Source organism: Taudactylus pleione, unplaced genomic scaffold, assembly GCF_031769625.1.
Source record: "Taudactylus pleione unplaced genomic scaffold, aTauple2 ptg001060l, whole genome shotgun sequence".
Lineage (NCBI taxonomy): Eukaryota > Metazoa > Chordata > Amphibia > Anura > Myobatrachidae > Taudactylus > Taudactylus pleione.
Genome location: NW_028285461.1, coordinates 3,837,116 through 3,854,667, shown reverse-complemented (window position 1 = coordinate 3,854,667; position 17,552 = coordinate 3,837,116).

Below are 17,552 nucleotides of genomic sequence, written 5' to 3'. Positions count from 1 at the left end.
GTTACCTCTAACACCCAGCTCCTTTATTACCTCAGCTAAGAGAGAGCAGCATCACCTCTGTTACATCTAACACCCAGCTCCTATATTACCTCAGCTAAGAGACAGCAGCATCACCTCTGATACCTCTAACACCCAGCTCCTATATTACCTCAGCTAAGAGACAGCAGCATCACCTCTGTTACCTCTAACACCCAGCTCCTATATTACATCAGCTAAGAGATCGCAGCATCACCTGTAACCTCTAACACCCGGCTCCTATATTACATCAGCTAAGAGACAGCAGCATCATCTCTGTTACCTCTAACACCCAGCTCCTATATTACCTCAGTTAAGAGACCGCAGCATCACCTCTGTTACCTCTAGCACCCAGCTCCTATATTACATCAGCTAAGAGAGAGCAGCATCACCTCTGTTACCTCTAACACCCAGCTCCTATATTACATCAGCTAAGAGAGAGCAACATCACCTCTGTTGCCTCTAACACCTAGCTCCTATATTACCTAAGCTAAGAGAGAGCAGCATCATCTCTGTTACCTCTAACACCCAGCTCCTATATTACCTCAGCTAAGAGAGAGAAACATCACCTGTTACCTCTAACACCCAGCTCCTATATTACCTCAGCTAAGAGACAGCAGCATCACCTCTGTTACCTCTAACACCTAGATCCTATAATTACCTCAGCTATGAGACCGCAACATCACCTCTGTTACCTCTAGCACCAAGCTCCTATATTACATCAGCTAAGAGACAGCAGCATAATCTCTGTTACCTCTAACACCCAGCTCCTATATTACATCAGCTAAGAGACAGCAGCATCACCTCTGTTACCTCTACCACCTAGATCCTATAATTACCTCAGAAAAGAGACCGCAGCATCACCTCTGTTACCTCTAACACCCAGCTCCTATATTACATAAGCTAAGAGACAGCAGAATCACCTCTGTTACCTCTAACACCCAGCTCCTATATTACATCAGCTAAGAGACAGCAGCATCACCTCTGTTACCTCTAACACCTAGCTCCTATATTACATCATCTAAGAGACAGCAGCATCACCTCTGTTACCTCTAACACCCAGCTCCTATATTACATCAGCTAAGAGAGAGCAGCATCACCTCTGTTACCTCTAACACCCAGCTCCTATATTACATCAGATAAGAGACAGCAGCATCACCTCTGTTACCTCTAACACCCAGCTCCTATATTACCTCAGCTAAGAGACAGCAGCATCACCTCTGTTAAATCTAACACCCAGCTCCTATATTAAATCAGCTAAGAGACCGCAGCATCACCTCTGTTACCTCTAACACCCAGCTCCTATATTACCTCAGATAAGAGACCGCAGAATCACCTCTGTTACCTCTAACACCCAGCTCCTATTTTACCTCAGCTAAGAGACCGCAGCATCACCTCTGTTACCTCTAACACCCATCTCCTATAATACATCAGCTAAGAGACAGCAGCATCACCTCTGTTACCTCTAACACCTAGCTCCTATATTACATCAGGTAAGAGAGAGCAACATCACCTGTTACCTCTAACACCCAGCTCCTATATTACCTCAGCTAAGAGAGCAGCATCACCTCTGTTACCTCTAACACCCAGCTCCTATATTACATCAGCTAAGAGACTGCAGCATCACCTCTGTTACCTCTAACACCCAGCTCCTATATTACCTCAGCTAAGAGACAGCAGCATCACCTCTGTTACCGCTAACACCCAGCTCCTATATTACATCAGCTAAGAGACAGCAGCAACACCTCTGTTACCGATAACACCCAGCTCCTATATTACATCAGCTAAGAGAGAGCAGCATCACCTCTTACCTCTAACACCCAGCTCCTATATTTCCTCAGCTAAGAGACAGCAGCATCACCTCTGTTACCTCTAACACCTACATCCTATAATTACCTCAGCTAAGAGACCGCAGCATCACCTCTGAAACCTCTAACACCCAGCTCCTATATTACATCAGCTAAGAGAGAGCTGCATCACCTCTGTTACCTCTAACACCCAGCTCCTATATTACATCAGCTAAGAGACAGCAGCATCACCTCTGTTACCTCTAACACCTAAATCCTATAATTACCTCAGCAAAGAGACCGCAGCATCACCTCTGTTACCTCTAACACCCAGCTCCTATATTACATCATCTAAGAGACAGCTGCATCACCTCTGTTACCTCTAACACCCAGCTCCTATATTACATCAGCTAAGAGAGAGCAGCATCACCTCTGTTACCTCTAACACCCAGCTCTTATATTACATCAGATAAGAGACAGCAGCATCAACTCTGTTACCTCTAACACCCAGCTCCTATATTACATCAGCTAAGAGACAGCAGCATCACCTCTGTTACCTCTAACACCCAGCTCCTATATTACCTCAGCTAAGAGACAGCAGCATCACCTCTGTTACCTCTAACACCCAGCTCCTATATTACCTCAGCTAAGAGACCGCAGCATCACCTGTGTTACCTCTAACACCCAGCTCCTATATTACTTCAGCTAAGAGACCGCAGCATCACCTCTGTTACCTCTAACACCCAGCTCCTATAATACATCAGCTAAGAGACAGCAGCATCACCTCTGTTACCTCTAACACCTAGCTCCTATATTACATCAGGTAAGAGAGAGCAACATCACCTGTTACCTCTAACACCCAGCTCCTATATAACCTCAGCTAAGAGAGCAGCATCACCTCTGTTACCTCTAACACCCAGCTCCTATATTACATCAGCTAAGAGACTGCAGCATCACCTCTGTTACCTCTAACACCCAGCTCCTATATTACCTCAGCTAAGAGACAGCAGCATCACCTCTGTTACCGCTAACACCCAGCTCCTATATTACATCAGCTAAGAGACAGCAGCAACACCTCTGTTACCTCTAACACCCAGCTCCTATATTACATCAGCTAAGAGAGAGCAGCATCACCTCTTACCTCTAACACCCAGCTCCTATATTACCTCAGCTAAGAGACAGCAGCATCACCTCTGTTACCTCTAACACCCAGCTCCTATATTACATCAGCTAAGAGAGAGCAGCATCACCTGTTACCTCTAACACCCAGCTCCTATATTACCTCAGCTAAGAGACAGCAGCATCACCTCTCTTACCTCTAACACCCAGCTCCTATATTACATCAGCTAAGAGACTGCAGCATCACCTCTGTTACCTCTAACACCCAGCTCCTATATTACCTCAGCTAAGAGACAGCAGCATCACCTCTGTTACCGCTAACACCCAGCTCCTATATTACATCATCTAAGAGACAGCAGCATCCCCTCTGTTACCTCTAACACCCAGCTCCTATATTACATCAGCTAAGAGAGAGCAGCATCACCTCTGTTACCTCTAACACCCAGCTCCTATATTACCTCAGCTAAGAGACAGCAGCATCACCTCTGTTAAATCTAACACCCAGCTCCTATATTACCTCAGCTAAGAGACCGCAGCATCACCTCTGTTACCTCTAACACCCAGCTCCTATATTACCTCAGATAAGAGACCGCAGAATCACCTCTGTTACCTCTAACACCCAGCTCCTATTTTACCTCAGCTAAGAGACCGCAGCATCACCTCTGTTACCTCTAACACCCATCTCCTATAATACATCAGCTAAGAGACAGCAGCATCACCTCTGTTACCGCTAACACCCAGCTCCTATATTACATCAGCTAAGAGACAGCAGCAACACCTCTGTTACCGATAACACCCAGCTCCTATATTACATCAGCTAAGAGAGAGCAGCATCACCTCTTACCTCTAACACCCAGCTCCTATATTACCTCAGCTAAGAGACAGCAGCATCACCTCTGTTACCTCTAACACCTACATCCTATAATTACCTCAGCTAAGAGACCGCAGCATCACCTCTGAAACCTCTAACACCCAGCTCCTATATTACATCAGCTAAGAGAGAGCTGCATCACCTCTGTTACCTCTAACACCCAGCTCCTATATTACATCAGCTAAGAGACAGCAGCATCACCTCTGTTACCTCTAACACCTAAATCCTATAATTACCTCAGCAAAGAGACCGCAGCATCACCTCTGTTACCTCTAACACCCAGCTCCTATATTACATCATCTAAGAGACAGCTGCATCACCTCTGTTACCTCTAACACCCAGCTCCTATATTACATCAGCTAAGAGAGAGCAGCATCACCTCTGTTACCTCTAACACCCAGCTCCTATATTACATCAGATAAGAGACAGCAGCATCAACTCTGTTACCTCTAACACCCAGCTCCTATATTACATCAGCTAAGAGACAGCAGCATCACCTCTGTTACCTCTAACACCCAGCTCCTATATTACCTCAGCTAAGAGACAGCAGCATCACCTCTGTTACCTCTAACACCCAGCTCCTATATTACCTCAGCTAAGAGACCGCAGCATCACCTGTGTTACCTCTAACACCCAGCTCCTATATTACTTCAGCTAAGAGACCGCAGCATCACCTCTGTTACCTCTAACACCCAGCTCCTATAATACATCAGCTAAGAGACAGCAGCATCACCTCTGTTACCTCTAACACCTAGCTCCTATATTACATCAGGTAAGAGAGAGCAACATCACCTGTTACCTCTAACACCCAGCTCCTATATAACCTCAGCTAAGAGAGCAGCATCACCTCTGTTACCTCTAACACCCGGCTCCTATATTACATCAGCTAAGAGACTGCAGCATCACCTCTGTTACCTCTAACACCCAGCTCCTATATTACCTCAGCTAAGAGACAGCAGCATCACCTCTGTTACCGCTAACACCCAGCTCCTATATTACATCAGCTAAGAGACAGCAGCAACACCTCTGTTACCTCTAACACCCAGCTCCTATATTACATCAGCTAAGAGAGAGCAGCATCACCTCTTACCTCTAACACCCAGCTCCTATATTACCTCAGCTAAGAGACAGCAGCATCACCTCTGTTACCTCTAACACCCAGCTCCTATATTACATCAGCTAAGAGAGAGCAGCATCACCTGTTACCTCTAACACCCAGCTCCTATATTACCTCAGCTAAGAGACAGCAGCATCACCTCTGTTACCTCTAACACCCAGCTCCTATATTACATCAGCTAAGAGACTGCAGCATCACCTCTGTTACCTCTAACACCCAGCTCCTATATTACCTCAGCTAAGAGACAGCAGCATCACCTCTGTTACCGCTAACACCCAGCTCCTATATTACATCATCTAAGAGACAGCAGCATCACCTCTGTTACCTCTAACACCCAGCTCCTATATTACATCAGCTAAGAGAGAGCAGCATCACCTCTGTTACCTCTAACACCCAGCTCCTATATTACATCAGATAAGAGACAGCAGCATCACCTCTGTTACTTCTAACACCCAGCTCCTATATTACATCAGCTAAGAGACAGCAGCATCACCTCTGTTACCTCTTACACCCAGCTCCTATATTACCTCAGCTAAGAGACAGCAGCATCACCTCTGTTACCTCTAACACCCAGCTCCTATATTACCTCAGCTAAGAGACCGCAGCATCACCTGTGTTACCTCTAACATCCAGCTCCTATATTACCTCAGCTAAGAGACCGCAGCATCACCTCTGTTACCTCTAACACCCAGCTCCTATAATACATCAGCTAAGAGACAGCAGCATCACCTCTGTTACCTCTAACACCTAGCTCCTATATTACATCAGGTAAGAGAGAGCAACATCACCTGTTACCTCTAACACCCAGCTCCTATATAACCTCAGCTAAGAGAGCAGCATCACCTCTCTTACCTCTAACACCCAGCTCCTATATTACAACAGCTAAGAGACTGCAGCATCACCTCTGTTACCTCTAACACCCAGCTCCTATATTACCTCAGCTAAGAGACAGCAGCATCACCTCTGTTACCGCTAACACCCAGCTCCTATATTACCTCAGCTAAGAGACAGCAGCAACACCTCTGTTACCTCTAACACCCAGCTCCTATATTACATCAGCTAAGAGAGAGCAGCATCACCTCTTACCTCTAACACCCAGCTCCTATATTACCTCAGCTAAGAGACAGCAGCATCACCTCTGCTACCTCTAACACCCAGCTCCTATATTACATCAGCTAAGAGAGAGCAGCATCACCTGTTACCTCTAACACCCAGCTCCTATATTACCTCAGCTAAGAGACAGCAGCATCACCTCTGTTACCTCTAACACCTAGATCCTATAATTACCTCAGCTAAGAGACCGCAGCATCACCTCTGAAACCTCTAACACCCAGCTCCTATATTACATCAGCTAAGAGAGAGCAGCATCACCTCTGTTACCTCTAACACCCAGCTCCTATATTACATCAGCTAAGAGACAGCAGCATCACCTCTGTTACCTCTAACACCTAGATCCTATAATTACCCCTGCTAAGAGACCGCAGCATCACCTCTGTTACCTCTAACACCCAGCTCCTATATTACATAAGCTAAGAGACAGCAGAATCACCTCTGTTACCTCTAACACCCAGCTCCTATATTACATCAGCTAAGAGACAGCAGCATCACCTCTGTTACCTCTAACACCCAGCTCCTATATTACATCATCTAAGAGACAGCAGCATCACCTCTGTTACCTCTAACACCCAGCTCCTATATTACATCAGCTAAGAGAGAGAAGCATCACCTCTGTTACCTCTAACACCCAGCTTCTATATTACATCAGATAAGAGACTGCAGCATCACCTCTGTTACCTCTAACACCCAGCTCCTATATTACATCAGCTAATAGACAGCAGCATCACCTCTGTTACCTCTAACACCCAGCTCCCATATTACCTCAGCTAAGAGACAGCAGCATCACCTCTGTTACCTCTAACACCCAGCTCCTATATTACCTCAGCTAAGAGACCGCAGCATCACCTCTGTTACCTCTAACACCCAGCTCCTATATTACCTCAGCTAAGAGACCGCAGCATCACCTCTGTTACCTCTAACACCCAGCTCCTATAATACATCAGCTAAGAGAGAGCAGCATCACCTGTTACCTCTAACACCCAGCTACTATATTACCTCAGCTAAGAGACAGCAGCATCACCTCTGTTACCTCTAACACCCAGCTCCTATATTACATCAGCTAAGAGACTGCAGCATCACCTCTGTTACCTCTAACACCCAGCTCCTATATTACCTCAGCTAAGAGACAGCAGCATCACCTCTGTTACCGCTAACACCCAGCTCCTATATTACATCATCTAAGAGACAGCAGCATCACCTCTGTTACCTCTAACACCTAGCTCCTATATTACCTCTGCTAAGAGAGAGCAGCATCACCTCTGTTACCTCTAACACCCAGCTCCTATATTACATCAGGTAAGAGAGAGCAGCATCTCCTCTGTTACCTCTAACACCCAGCTCCTATATTACCTCAGCTAAGAGAGAGCAGCATCACCTGTTACCTCTAACACCCAGCTCCTATATTACCTCAGCTAAGAGACAGCAGCATCACCTCTGATACCTCTAACACCCAGCTCCTATATTACATCAGCTAAGAGAGAGCAGCATCACCTGTTACCTCTAACACCCAGCTCCTATATTACCTCAGCTAAGAGAGAGCAGCATCACCTCTGTTACCTCTAACACCCAGCTCCTATATTACCTCAGCTAAGAGACCGCAGCATCACCTCTGTTACCTCAAACACCCAGCTCCTATATTACCTCAGCTAAGAGAGAGCAGCATCATCTCTGTTAACTCTAACACCCAGCTCCTATATTACATCAGCTAAGAGACAGCAGCATCACCTCTGTTACCTCTAACACCCAGCTCCTTTATTACCTCAGCTAAGAGAGAGCAGCATCACCTCTGTTACATCTAACACCCAGCTCCTATATTACCTCAGCTAAGAGACAGCAGCATCACCTCTGATACCTCTAACACCCAGCTCCTATATTACCTCAGCTAAGAGACAGCAGCATCACCTCTGTTACCTCTAACACCCAGCTCCTATATTACATCAGCTAAGAGATCGCAGCATCACCTGTAACCTCTAACACCCGGCTCCTATATTACATCAGCTAAGAGACAGCAGCATCATCTCTGTTACCTCTAACACCCAGCTCCTATATTACCTCAGTTAAGAGACCGCAGCATCACCTCTGTTACCTCTAGCACCCAGCTCCTATATTACATCAGCTAAGAGAGAGCAGCATCACCTCTGTTACCTCTAACACCCAGCTCCTATATTACATCAGCTAAGAGAGAGCAACATCACCTCTGTTGCCTCTAACACCTAGCTCCTATATTACCTAAGCTAAGAGAGAGCAGCATCATCTCTGTTACCTCTAACACCCAGCTCCTATATTACCTCAGCTAAGAGAGAGAAACATCACCTGTTACCTCTAACACCCAGCTCCTATATTACCTCAGCTAAGAGACAGCAGCATCACCTCTGTTACCTCTAACACCTAGATCCTATAATTACCTCAGCTATGAGACCGCAACATCACCTCTGTTACCTCTAGCACCAAGCTCCTATATTACATCAGCTAAGAGACAGCAGCATAATCTCTGTTACCTCTAACACCCAGCTCCTATATTACATCAGCTAAGAGACAGCAGCATCACCTCTGTTACCTCTACCACCTAGATCCTATAATTACCTCAGAAAAGAGACCGCAGCATCACCTCTGTTACCTCTAACACCCAGCTCCTATATTACATAAGCTAAGAGACAGCAGAATCACCTCTGTTACCTCTAACACCCAGCTCCTATATTACATCAGCTAAGAGACAGCTGCATCACCTCTGTTACCTCTAACACCTAGCTCCTATATTACATCATCTAAGAGACAGCAGCATCACCTCTGTTACCTCTAACACCCAGCTCCTATATTACATCAGCTAAGAGAGAGCAGCATCACCTCTGTTACCTCTAACACCCAGCTCCTATATTACATCAGATAAGAGACAGCAGCATCACCTCTGTTACCTCTAACACCCAGCTCCTATATTACCTCAGCTAAGAGACAGCAGCATCACCTCTGTTAAATCTAACACCCAGCTCCTATATTACCTCAGCTAAGAGACCGCAGCATCACCTCTGTTACCTCTAACACCCAGCTCCTATATTACCTCAGATAAGAGACCGCAGAATCACCTCTGTTACCTCTAACACCCAGCTCCTATTTTACCTCAGCTAAGAGACCGCAGCATCACCTCTGTTACCTCTAACACCCATCTCCTATAATACATCAGCTAAGAGACAGCAGCATCACCTCTGTTACCTCTAACACCTAGCTCCTATATTACATCAGGTAAGAGAGAGCAACATCACCTGTTACCTCTAACACCCAGCTCCTATATTACCTCAGCTAAGAGAGCAGCATCACCTCTGTTACCTCTAACACCCAGCTCCTATATTACATCAGCTAAGAGACTGCAGCATCACCTCTGTTACCTCTAACACCCAGCTCCTATATTACCTCAGCTAAGAGACAGCAGCATCACCTCTGTTACCGCTAACACCCAGCTCCTATATTACATCAGCTAAGAGACAGCAGCAACACCTCTGTTACCGATAACACCCAGCTCCTATATTACATCAGCTAAGAGAGAGCAGCATCACCTCTTACCTCTAACACCCAGCTCCTATATTTCCTCAGCTAAGAGACAGCAGCATCACCTCTGTTACCTCTAACACCTACATCCTATAATTACCTCAGCTAAGAGACCGCAGCATCACCTCTGAAACCTCTAACACCCAGCTCCTATATTACATCAGCTAAGAGAGAGCTGCATCACCTCTGTTACCTCTAACACCCAGCTCCTATATTACATCAGCTAAGAGACAGCAGCATCACCTCTGTTACCTCTAACACCTAAATCCTATAATTACCTCAGCAAAGAGACCGCAGCATCACCTCTGTTACCTCTAACACCCAGCTCCTATATTACATCATCTAAGAGACAGCTGCATCACCTCTGTTACCTCTAACACCCAGCTCCTATATTACATCAGCTAAGAGAGAGCAGCATCACCTCTGTTACCTCTAACACCCAGCTCTTATATTACATCAGATAAGAGACAGCAGCATCAACTCTGTTACCTCTAACACCCAGCTCCTATATTACATCAGCTAAGAGACAGCAGCATCACCTCTGTTACCTCTAACACCCAGCTCCTATATTACCTCAGCTAAGAGACAGCAGCATCACCTCTGTTACCTCTAACACCCAGCTCCTATATTACCTCAGCTAAGAGACCGCAGCATCACCTGTGTTACCTCTAACACCCAGCTCCTATATTACTTCAGCTAAGAGACCGCAGCATCACCTCTGTTACCTCTAACACCCAGCTCCTATAATACATCAGCTAAGAGACAGCAGCATCACCTCTGTTACCTCTAACACTTAGCTCCTATATTACATCAGGTAAGAGAGAGCAACATCACCTGTTACCTCTAACACCCAGCTCCTATATAACCTCAGCTAAGAGAGCAGCATCACCTCTGTTACCTCTAACACCCAGCTCCTATATTACATCAGCTAAGAGACTGCAGCATCACCTCTGTTACCTCTAACACCCAGCTCCTATATTACCTCAGCTAAGAGACAGCAGCATCACCTCTGTTACCGCTAACACCCAGCTCCTATATTACATCAGCTAAGAGACAGCAGCAACACCTCTGTTACCTCTATCACCCAGCTCCTATATTACATCAGCTAAGAGACCGCAGCATCACCTCTTACCTCTAACACCCAGCTCCTATATTACATCAGCTAAGAGACAGCAGCATCACCTCTGTTACCTCTAACACCCAGCTCCTATATTACATCAGCTAAGAGAGAGCAGCATCACCTGTTACCTCTAACACCCAGCTCCTATATTACCTCAGCTAAGAGACAGCAGCATCACCTCTCTTACCTCTAACACCCAGCTCCTATATTACATCAGCTAAGAGACTGCAGCATCACCTCTGTTACCTCTAACACCCAGCTCCTATATTACCACAGCTAAGAGACAGCAGCATCACCTCTGTTACCGCTAACACCCAGCTCCTATATTACATCATCTAAGAGACAGCAGCATCACCTCTGTTACCTCTAACACCCAGCTCCTATATTACATCAGCTAAGAGAGAGCAGCATCACCTCTGTTACCTCTAACACCCAGCTCCTATATTACCTCAGCTAAGAGACAGCAGCATCACCTCTGTTAAATCTAACACCCAGCTCCTATATTACCTCAGCTAAGAGACCGCAGCATCACCTCTGTTACCTCTAACACCCAGCTCCTATATTACCTCAGATAAGAGACCGCAGAATCACCTCTGTTACCTCTAACACCCAGCTCCTATTTTACATCAGCTAAGAGACAGCAGCATCACCTCTGTTACCGCTAACACCCAGCTCCTATATTACATCAGCTAAGAGACAGCAGCAACACCTCTGTTACCGATAACACCCAGCTCCTATATTACATCAGCTAAGAGAGAGCAGCATCACCTCTTACCTCTAACACCCAGCTCCTATATTACCTCAGCTAAGAGACAGCAGCATCACCTCTGTTACCTCTAACACCTACATCCTATAATTACCTCAGCTAAGAGACCGCAGCATCACCTCTGAAACCTCTAACACCCAGCTCCTATATTACATCAGCTAAGAGAGAGCTGCATCACCTCTGTTACCTCTAACACCCAGCTCCTATATTACATCAGCTAAGAGACAGCAGCATCACCTCTGTTACCTCTAACACCTAAATCCTATAATTACCTCAGCAAAGAGACCGCAGCATCACCTCTGTTACCTCTAACACCCAGCTCCTATATTACATCATCTAAGAGACAGCTGCATCACCTCTGTTACCTCTAACACCCAGCTCCTATATTACATCAGCTAAGAGAGAGCAGCATCACCTCTGTTACCTCTAACACCCAGCTCCTATATTACTTCAGCTAAGAGACCGCAGCATCAACTCTGTTACCTCTAACACCCAGCTCCTATATTACATCAGCTAAGAGACAGCAGCATCACCTCTGTTACCTCTAACACCTAGCTCCTATATTACATCAGGTAAGAGAGAGCAACATCACCTGTTACCTCTAACACCCAGCTCCTATATAACCTCAGCTAAGAGAGCAGCATCACCTCTGTTACCTCTAACACCCGGCTCCTATATTACATCAGCTAAGAGACTGCAGCATCACCTCTGTTACCTCTAACACCCAGCTCCTATATTACCTCAGCTAAGAGACAGCAGCATCACCTCTGTTACCGCTAACACCCAGCTCCTATATTACATCAGCTAAGAGACAGCAGCAACACCTCTGTTACCTCTAACACCCAGCTCCTATATTACATCAGCTAAGAGAGAGCAGCATCACCTCTTACCTCTAACACCCAGCTCCTATATTACCTCAGCTAAGAGACAGCAGCATCACCTCTGTTACCTCTAACACCCAGCTCCTATATTACATCAGCTAAGAGAGAGCAGCATCACCTGTTACCTCTAACACCCAGCTCCTATATTACCTCAGCTAAGAGACAGCAGCATCACCTCTGTTACCTCTAACACCCAGCTCCTATATTACATCAGCTAAGAGACTGCAGCATCACCTCTGTTACCTCTAACACCCAGCTCCTATATTACCTCAGCTAAGAGACAGCAGCATCACCTCTGTTACCGCTAACACCCAGCTCCTATATTACATCATCTAAGAGACAGCAGCATCACCTCTGTTACCTCTAACACCCAGCTCCTATATTACATCAGCTAAGAGAGAGCAGCATCACCTCTGTTACCTCTAACACCCAGCTCCTATATTACATCAGATAAGAGACAGCAGCATCACCTCTGTTACTTCTAACACCCAGCTCCTATATTACATCAGCTAAGAGACAGCAGCATCACCTCTGTTACCTCTTACACCCAGCTCCTATATTACCTCAGCTAAGAGACAGCAGCATCACCTCTGTTACCTCTAACACCCAGCTCCTATATTACCTCAGCTAAGAGACCGCAGCATCACCTGTGTTACCTCTAACATCCAGCTCCTATATTACCTCAGCTAAGAGACCGCAGCATCACCTCTGTTACCTCTAACACCCAGCTCCTATAATACATCAGCTAAGAGACAGCAGCATCACCTCTGTTACCTCTAACACCTAGCTCCTATATTACATCAGGTAAGAGAGAGCAACATCACCTGTTACCTCTAACACCCAGCTCCTATATAACCTCAGCTAAGAGAGCAGCATCACCTCTCTTACCTCTAACACCCAGCTCCTATATTACAACAGCTAAGAGACTGCAGCATCACCTCTGTTACCTCTAACACCCAGCTCCTATATTACCTCAGCTAAGAGACAGCAGCATCACCTCTTTTACCGCTAACACCCAGCTCCTATATTACCTCAGCTAAGAGACAGCAGCAACACCTCTGTTACCTCTAACACCCAGCTCCTATATTACATCAGCTAAGAGAGAGCAGCATCACCTCTTACCTCTAACACCCAGCTCCTATATTACCTCAGCTAAGAGACAGCAGCATCACCTCTGCTACCTCTAACACCCAGCTCCTATATTACATCAGCTAAGAGAGAGCAGCATCACCTGTTACCTCTAACACCCAGCTCCTATATTACCTCAGCTAAGAGACAGCAGCATCACCTCTGTTACCTCTAACACCTAGATCCTATAATTACCTCAGCTAAGAGACCGCAGCATCACCTCTGAAACCTCTAACACCCAGCTCCTATATTACATCAGCTAAGAGAGAGCAGCATCACCTCTGTTACCTCTAACACCCAGCTCCTATATTACATCAGCTAAGAGACAGCAGCATCACCTCTGTTACCTCTAACACCTAGATCCTATAATTACCCCTGCTAAGAGACCGCAGCATCACCTCTGTTACCTCTAACACCCAGCTCCTATATTACATAAGCTAAGAGACAGCAGAATCACCTCTGTTACCTCTAACACCCAGCTCCTATATTACATCAGCTAAGAGACAGCAGCATCACCTCTGTTACCTCTAACACCCAGCTCCTATATTACATCATCTAAGAGACAGCAGCATCACCTCTGTTACCTCTAACACCCAGCTCCTATATTACATCAGCTAAGAGAGAGAAGCATCACCTCTGTTACCTCTAACACCCAGCTTCTATATTACATCAGATAAGAGACTGCAGCATCACCTCTGTTACCTCTAACACCCAGCTCCTATATTACATCAGCTAATAGACAGCAGCATCACCTCTGTTACCTCTAACACCCAGCTCCCATATTACCTCAGCTAAGAGACAGCAGCATCACCTCTGTTACCTCTAACACCCAGCTCCTATATTACCTCAGCTAAGAGACCGCAGCATCACCTCTGTTACCTCTAACACCCAGCTCCTATATTACCTCAGCTAAGAGACCGCAGCATCACCTCTGTTACCTCTAACACCCAGCTCCTATAATACATCAGCTAAGAGAGAGCAGCATCACCTGTTACCTCTAACACCCAGCTACTATATTACCTCAGCTAAGAGACAGCAGCATCACCTCTGTTACCTCTAACACCCAGCTCCTATATTACATCAGCTAAGAGACTGCAGCATCACCTCTGTTACCTCTAACACCCAGCTCCTATATTACCTCAGCTAAGAGACAGCAGCATCACCTCTGTTACCGCTAACACCCAGCTCCTATATTACATCATCTAAGAGACAGCAGCATCACCTCTGTTACCTCTAACACCCAGCTCCTATATTACATCAGCTAAGAGAGAGCAGCATCACCTCTGTTACCTCTAACACCCAGCTCCTATATTACATCAGATAAGAGACAGCAGCATCACCTCTGTTACCTCTATCACCCAGCTCCTATATTACATCAGCTAAGAGACAGCAGCATCACCTCTGTTACCTCTTACACCCAGCTCCTATATTACCTCAGCTAAGAGACAGCAGCATCACCTCTGTTACCTCTAACACCCAGCTCCTATATTACCTCAGCTAAGAGACCGCAGCATCACCTGTGTTACCTCTAACATCCAGCTCCTATATTACCTCAGCTAAGAGACCGCAGCATCACCTCTGTTACCTCTAACACCCAGCTCCTATAATACATCAGCTAAGAGACAGCAGCATCACCTCTGTTACCTCTAACACCTAGCTCCTATATTACATCAGGTAAGAGAGAGCAACATCACCTGTTACCTCTAACACCCAGCTCCTATATAACCTCAGCTAAGAGAGCAGCATCACCTCTGTTACCTCTAACACCCAGCTCCTATATTACAACAGCTAAGAGACTGCAGCATCACCTCTGTTACCTCTAACACCCAGCTCCTATATTACCTCAGCTAAGAGACAGCAGCATCACCTCTGTTACCGCTAACACCCAGCTCCTATATTACCTCAGCTAAGAGACAGCAGCAACACCTCTGTTACCTCTAACACCCAGCTCCTATATTACATCAGCTAAGAGAGAGCAGCATCACCTCTGCTACCTCTAACACCCAGCTCCTATATTACATCAGCTAAGAGAGAGCAGCATCACCTGTTACCTCTAACACCCAGCTCCTATATTACCTCAGCTAAGAGACAGCAGCATCACCTCTGTTACCTCTAACACCTAGATCCTATAATTACCTCAGCTAAGAGACCGCAGCATCACCTCTGAAACCTCTAACACCCAGCTCCTATATTACATCAGCTAAGAGAGAGCAGCATCACCTCTGTTACCTCTAACACCCAGCTCCTATATTACATCAGCTAAGAGACAGCAGCATCACCTCTGTTACCTCTAACACCTAGATCCTATAATTACCCCTGCTAAGAGACCGCAGCATCACCTCTGTTACCTCTAACACCCAGCTCCTATATTACATAAGCTAAGAGACAGCAGAATCACCTCTGTTACCTCTAACACCCAGCTACTATATTACATCAGCTAAGAGACAGCAGCATCACCTCTGTTACCGCTAACACCCAGCTCCTATATTACATCATCTAAGAGACAGCAGCATCACCTCTGTTACCTCTAACACCCAGCTCCTATATTACATCAGCTAAGAGAGAGCAGCATCACCTCTGTTACCTCTAACACCCAGCTTCTATATTACCTCAGCTAAGAGACCGCAGCATCACCTCTGTTACCTCTAACACCCAGCTCCTATATTACCTCAGCTAAGAGACCGCAGCATCACCTCTGTTACCACTAACACCCAGCTCCTATATTACCTCAGCAAAGAGCGCAGCATCACCTCTGTTACCTCTAACACCCAGCTCCTATATTACTTCAGCTAAGAGAGAGCAGCATCACCTCCGTTACCTCTAACACCCAGCTCCTATATTACATCAGCTAAGAGACAGCAGCCTCACCTCTGTTACCTCTAACACCCAGCTCCTATATTACATCAGCTAAGAGACAGCAGCATCACCTCTGTTACCTCTAACACCCAGCTCCTATATTACATCAGCTAAGAGAGAGCAGCATCACCTGGTACCTCTAACACCCAGCTCCTATATTACCTCAGCTAAGAGACAGCAGCATCACCTCTGTTATCTCTTGCACCCAGCTCCTATATTACATCAGCTAAGAGAGAGCAGCATCACCTGTTACCTCTAACACCCAGCTCCTATATTACCTCAGCTAAGAGACAGCAGCATCACCTTTGTTACCTCTAACACCTAGATCCTATATTTACCTCAGCTCAGAGACCGCAGCATCACCTCTGTTACCTCTAACGCCCAGCTTCTATATTACATCAGCTAAGAGAGAGCAGCATCACCTCTGTTACCTCTAACACCCAGCTCCTATATTACCTCAGCTAAGATAGAGCAACATCACCTCTGTTACCTCTAACACCCAGCTCTTATATTACCTCAGCTAAGAGACCGCAGCATCACCTCTGTTACCTCTAACACCCAGCTCCTATATTACCTCAGCTAAGAGAGAGCAACATCACCTGTTACCTCTAACACCCAGCTCCTATATTACCTCAGCTAAGAGACAGCCGCATCACCTCTGTTACCTCTAACACCTAGATACTATAATTACCTCAGATAAGAGACCGCAACATCACCTCTGTTACCTCTAACACCCAGCTCCTATATTACATCAGCTAAGAGACAGCAGCATCATCTCTGTTACCTCTAACACCCAGCTCCTATATTACATCAGCTAAGAGACAGCAGCATCACCTCTGTTACCTCTAACACCCAGCTCCTATATTACCTGAGCTAAGAGACAGCAGCAACACCTCTGTTACCTCTAACACCCAGCTCCTATATTACATCAGCTAAGAGAGAGCAGCATCACCTCTGCTACCTCTAACACCCAGCTCCTATATTACATCAGCTAAGAGAGAGCAGCATCACCTGTTACCTCTAACACCCAGCTCCTATATTACCTCAGCTAAGAGACAGCAGCATCACCTCTGTTACCTCTAACACCTAGATCCTATAATTACCTCAGCTAAGAGACCGCAGCATCACCTCTGAAACCTCTAACACCCAGCTCCTATATTACATCAGCTAAGAGAGAGCAGCATCACCTCTGTTACCTCTAACACCCAGCTCCTATATTACATCAGCTAAGAGACA